At 46.3% G+C, this 5,235-nt stretch overlaps 1 protein-coding gene across 18 annotated transcripts in view; it reads right to left on the reverse strand.

Moving 5' to 3' along the window:
* The window catches only part of RABGAP1 (RAB GTPase activating protein 1), a 166,154-nt gene extending 161,585 nt beyond the window's left edge, over nt 1-4,569 (reverse strand). For 2 of the 18 annotated variants that reach the window (XM_055117634.2, XM_063594219.1), the window contains exons 1-2: nt 4,474-4,541; nt 142-242 (exon numbers count right to left, since the gene is read on the reverse strand). The gene's annotated coding sequence lies outside the window, so the exon portion shown is untranslated. Of the gene's footprint in view, nt 1-141; nt 243-4,468 lie in introns of all 18 variants that reach the window. The other 16 variants (XM_055117637.1, XM_055117631.1, XM_034929003.3 and 13 more) reach the window with 14 other exon arrangements.
* Between the last annotated feature and the right edge of the window lie 666 nt (nt 4,570-5,235).

The raw sequence follows: 5,235 nt of genomic DNA on the forward strand, positions 1-5,235 counted from the left end.
TAATACATACATACTATTTAATGTCAGGCAGGAGCTTAAAAGTAGGTTTAGGGCTTTATTTCACTGTATAGTGATCAGAAAAAGGGATTTAGGGGGAAAAGTCTGATAGAAAACAATCTTCAAAAAATTCTCACTGAGTACCTCAGAATATTATGGTTGATTTGGAAAGAGGAGGGAAACTTTCAGGCCACATTCTATAAACTAATGTGTTCAAGACTTGCACACTTCCATATTTGGTCAGTCTGCACATGAAGAGAAACAAGGCTGTTAGGGTCAACGTGAATGGTTACAATGTAAGCTTAAACGTCTATCCAATATTGTTACAAAGTTTCTAAAGAATAATGATCTCAGGATCAACACAAAACAGAGGGGTGAGGGTGGTTGCGATGACTAGGTAACCGGTTTATGCTAAAAAAAAAAAAAAAAAAAAAAAAAAAAGCAACAGCTATGATGTATACATGGTGTTTTTCCAGGCATACCCAAGGGCATTAAGTCCTGAGCCTCGAATTTTTTTTCACTGGGATCTAACTATGTAAACTCAGTAAAACAAGGTAACTACATACAAAGCACCAAAATGTCATGCCAAATTCTGCTTTACGTACCTTAAATGAGCACTTCTTAAATATTTGAGTTCTATCTCCAAGAAACATTATTTAACAAACTATAGGAACGATCCCTGAAGTATAGTCTTGCTAAGAAAGATTATTTAGGCCGGGTGCGGTGGCTTTCTCTTGTAATCCTATCATTTTGGGAGGCCGAGGCAGGTGGATTACCTGAGGTCAGGAGTTCGAGACCAGCCTGGCCAACATAGTGAAAACCCGTCTCTACTAAAAATAAAAAAAAAAAATTATCTGGGTGTGGTGGCGCGCGCCTGTAGTCCCAGCTACTCGGGAAGCTGAGGCAGGAGAACCTCTTAAACCCGGAAGGTGGAGGTTGCAGTGAGCCGAGATCACGCCACTGCACTCCAGCCTGGGAGGATGCAGTGAGCTGATATCGTGCCGCCACACTCCAGCCTGGGCGACAGAGTGAGACTCCGTTTCAAAAAAAGAAAAAAAAAAGAAACAAACAAAGATTATTTAAGAGTGTTGTCACGTTGGGAGGCCAGAGTGGGAGGATTGCTTGAGGCCAGGTGTTTGGTAACAGCCTGGGCCACATAGTGAAACCCAGTCTCTACAAACAATAGCAAAATTCACTGGGTGTGGTCGCATGTGCCTGCAGTCCTAGCTACTTGGGAGGCTGAAGCAGGAGGATCACTGGTGCCCAGAAGTTCAAGGTTGAGGTGAGCTACGACAGCACTACTGCACTCCAGCCTGGGAAAGAGAACAAGACCCTATCTCTTTAAAAAAAAAAAAAAAAAAAAAAAAGTGTGTTGTATTCATTTATTCCACATGCTTGACAAGTCTACTGATACCTGATTATATTGAAATTACAAAGATAACATTATGGGCAGCCTATGTCAGAACCTTAGCAAACCAGTGTTTTTACAAAGATACTCACCTGTAGCACCAATTTAAACTATTTTCTGAAACCTGTATTCAAAGATTCCTTGTTAAAACTACTGGGAAATAATGAGACCTCCAAAGGAGGCTTTCCTTTAGCTGGAAATATACTGAATAAAAAACAAAAACTTCTTTTTTTTTTTGAGACGGAGTCTCACTCTGTCGCCCAGGCTGGAGTGCAGTGGTGCGATCTTGGCTCACTGCAAGCTCTGCCTCCCGGGTTCACGCCATTCTCCTGCCTCAGTCTCCCGAGTAGCTGGGACTACAGGCACCTGCCACCACGCCTGGCTAATTTTTTGTATTTTTAGTAGAGATGGGGTTTCACCGTGTTAGCCAGGATGGTCTCGATCTCCTGACCTTGTGATCCGCCTGCCTTGGCCTCCCAAAGTGCTGGGATTACAGGCGTGAGCCACCGCGCCCAGCCAACAGACTTCTTTAAAAGAAGCTGGGCTACAAAGTTCAGTTAATAAATTGTGTGGAAAACCATGCCCCTCATGTAGATAAAGTGCATAATACAGTTCTCTCAATATGCAGCAGAAAAGGTAGGAAACAGGTGTCTCTGTTCCCACTACATTACTACAACACTTATAAACTGCAAACAAAATACTATGCCAAAAATGCCAAAATGCACATAGCTGATAGGTTAACTTTCCAAACAAATATATACCTATTAATGTCAATGCGTTAACTGTAAACTGAATCATAACACTCAATTAAAAGAAAGTGTGGCCGGGCGCAGTGGCTCACGCCTGTAATCCCTGCACTTTGGGAGGCTGAGGCAGGTGGATCACCTGAGGTCAGGAGTTCAAGACCAGCCTGGCCAACATGATGAAACCCCGTCTCTACTAAAAATACAAAAAATTAGCTAGGCGTGGTGGCACACGCCTGTAATCCCAGGCTGAGCCAGGAGAATCATTTCCTTGAACCCAGGAGGCGGAGGTTGCAGTGAGCCAAGATCACTCCAGCCTGGGCAACAAGAGCACAACTCAGTCTCAAAAAAAAAAAAAGAAAGAAAGAAAGTGCACCACAACATGACTATATCTCAGATTTTTTGTTGTTTTTTTATTTTTTGATGGGAACTGGCTGTGTCACCCAGGCTGGAGTGCAGTGGCACCCATCATAGCTTACTGCAGTCTTTAACTTCTCAACTCAAGTAGTCCTCCCACCTCAGACTCCCAAAGTGTTGGGATTACAAGCATGAATCACCTCACGCCACTAATATTTCAACTTTAATTATGAATCTGAGTTAATATCTTGAATTAAAGTTACATATGAATTTTAAATGTTACCAATACATACAAATCAATCATGGATTGAAATTTTATTAATACAAAGTGAACTCTACACAGGAAGATTTATAAAGACTTCTCTTCCCTATTTTGTTTTTTTGTTTTTTTTTTAGACGGAGTCTCGCTCTGTTGCTCAGGCTGGAGTGCAATGGCACAATATCGGCCCACTGCAACCTCTGCCTCCCGGGTTCAAGCGATTCTGTTGCCTCAGCCTCCCGATTAGCTGGGACTACAGGCGCCTGCCACCACGCCCGTCTAATTTTTGTATTTTCAGTAGAGACGTGGTTTCACCATATTGGACAGGCTGGTCTCGAACTCCTGACCTTGTGATCCACCCGCCTCAACCTCCTAAAATGCTGGATCACAGGCGTGAGCGCACCCGGCCCCTATTTTCAGTTTTCATAAGTAAGCTCTAGTTAAGTCTTCAATACATATTAAATAGCACCTTATACAAACTTGAACTAAGGCAACACGTCCTTCGTTTAAAAAAAAGTTGGATGAGCCCTCCTTGGTACCTAAGCTTTTTTTCCCAACTACTTTTCAAACATCAGTTTAATGTTACAAACACAATTCCATTCACCTTCCGTTGTTGTTTTTGTTTGTTTGTTTTTTGCTTCCGAAACAAAAACAGCTGGAAACTCACTTACTGTGTACTTACTACTCCAGGCACAAGTTTGTAAATACATGTGAATGGAAATATAAAAGGAATTGTGAAACCCTGTCCCTAACAGGTTTTTTTCCCTGATAAAAAGCCAACGAAAGCCAAAAGACCTCAAATTCAAGTTGGAACATGATTTAAAACTAACGGAGCACTAGTAGCGGGAACACTAGCAGCATGATCACTTAACACGGTCTCCTAGGACATTTGTTTCCAAAAAAGAATTCTCGAGTAACCAAAGGTATGCAGATGCGTGAAACGCAGGAGCAGATGATAAACAGTCTGGATGCAGAAGAGTAGAGACCAAAGTACTACCAGGCAATGGACAGCGAACTCCTGGAAGTCTTGAGGTTATCCTTTGGCTCAACACGTAAAACCCTAAGGGTGCGGATAATCAAAAGACACAGCGATGAGGTACTGGGGTAGCTGCTTCAAGGAGATGAGAAGACTGGGATGCCAAGAACGCTTTAATTGCAGACGGGGAAATGAGACTGAAAGACCAACCTGAGATGGCAAAGCGACAGTGAAAACTAGCAAGTCTTTGAAATTTAGGCGCAGCCCAGGACAGCCTGAGGCCCAGGCTAGCTTAAGTCACAGATACAGGCCTAGTGAGCAATGGGGAGAAACTGAGGCGGGGGGGAGCGGCTGGATTCCCAAATAGGACCAAGCATAAAACATTAAAGTCAAGACACAAACCGGCTTTGCTGGGGGACCAGAGGGAGGGCCAAAAACGCAAGACTCAGAAGACCGGCACCCACCCAGACAGGGGGAACCGGTTTGGGCAGGGGCTCCCAGAGCGGCCCAGCCTGCGCATGCGCCCTCTCCCCTCCGTCGCAGTTCCCCCTCCCCCCAATCACGGCTCCCCTCAGAACTCGGCCCGTCGAGGGAGCTGAGAGCAGCTCCACTGGCCCGACCCCGCGGGATGAGAAGACAGCTTGGCTCCCCGCAGGGGCCGTCGGAAAATACCCCTGGGGTTGGTAGGTAGGAGGGTGGGAGGAGGAGGAGGGGAAACGCGGCCCTACCCGACCTGCCGTCTCCTCCTCCGCCGCCCGCCGCTCGCCGTCCCGGAGGCTCCGCCGCCTGGGCCTCCCAAGCCGCCCTGTCCCCGCCCCCCCACCCCCTTACTCACGTGAGAGCGACTTCTTCCGCCCTCCGCCCCGCCCCCTGCCCCGTCTCATAGGTCTGCGACCATGACGAGCGACCCTATTGGCCCAATACCGGGAAGCGAGGCGGAGCTTCCTCTTCTCCGAGCCCCACCTGGGCTTTCAGCCCGCCTCAGGACTGTGCGCCTGCGCGAAGTGCACTGGCTGTGAGCTGGACCTGGGCTGTCTTGTGTATATTTGGAGTTGGACAGCCAACTACGTGACTGCAGCCGGGACTGGGGACGATGGAAGCGGACTGGGTAGTACCTGTTGAGCCTAACAAAGGGTACAACCCCAGAGTACTGGTGCTTGAGCAAGGAATCCCCCTGCTCACCTTTCATGTGCAAGTCCTGTTTGAAAATCAGTACTTCACAGTGTAATAAAATTCACCTGGCATTTACTGAGGGCGCACGGTGTGTCAGGGATTGTGATGGTTCTTTATGTGGCTATCTCATTTCAGCTTCACCACAAACCCGTCAGAATGGTACCATTTTTCTCCTTTTATAAAGTAATTTAGCTTTAGTTACAGAATCCAGTCTAGAAGTCAAAACTTCCGACTGCCAAGTCCTAAAACCACTGGTACAACACAGCTGCCTAAAGGCATTTAAGGCACACAAGAGGACAGAAATGGACAAGGTTACATCAGA

The sequence above is a fragment of the Pan paniscus genome, chromosome 11, assembly GCF_029289425.2.
Source record: "Pan paniscus chromosome 11, NHGRI_mPanPan1-v2.0_pri, whole genome shotgun sequence".
In the NCBI taxonomy this organism is placed as follows: domain Eukaryota; kingdom Metazoa; phylum Chordata; class Mammalia; order Primates; family Hominidae; genus Pan; species Pan paniscus.